Below are 775 nucleotides of genomic sequence, written 5' to 3' on the forward strand. Positions count from 1 at the left end.
AGCTTCCGCACCCCGCCACCGGCCGGCTCCGCTGCCATAGGCCGAGGCGGCCGTCACGTCACTCCAGGACAGCCAATCAGGGAGGCCGGGGGCCGGCAGGTCGCGGAGACTGATGTGCGGCGAGGCCCCGCCCAGGGCCGTGGCGCGTGCGCCCCTACGCGCCGGCCCGTGATTGGTGCACGGCAGGTGCGGCGGCCCCGCCCCGGACCGGGAGGCGGGGCGTGCCCGGGGAAACCCGGTCCTGTAGGCTACGAACGGCTAAGGGGCCGCCGCTCCGATTGGGGTTGGTCTGATTGGAAGCTGGAGTGCAGCCAGCAGTCCTGCTTCGTGGGTGTACAGCGCCAGACACGTTCGGTCCTGTGAGGTTTGCATTAACCCCGGCACTGGGGGCGTGTAGGGTCAGCAGTGTCTGCGCGCTTAGACTCGCCCGACTTGAGCCCCCAACTCCGCCTAGACCCGCTCCGGGAGCAAACTCTGGTCTGGTCCTTTGGAGCCCTCGTGTAGACTAGGCCTCGTGCCTGGCCTGCTGAGCCTGATTTTACCAAAGAATCCTGCGAAGCCACTCGATCGAGGATCCCCCCCACCCTTGGTACCTAATCAAGCTCCTCTTCCTCCACTCTCGATTTCTGATCACGTTCCTCATCCCACCCGCCACCCTACCCCCCAATATCTCACCAAGTTCGTCTTGGTCATTTTTTTCCGTTCTCTCCTTCACCCTGCCCCCTGGCTGTAAATCTCCGTTGGTCCCAGCTGTGTTCAGAGCTGCATTCAGTCT

The sequence above is a fragment of the Lagenorhynchus albirostris genome, chromosome 11, assembly GCF_949774975.1.
Source record: "Lagenorhynchus albirostris chromosome 11, mLagAlb1.1, whole genome shotgun sequence".
NCBI lineage: Eukaryota > Metazoa > Chordata > Mammalia > Artiodactyla > Delphinidae > Lagenorhynchus > Lagenorhynchus albirostris.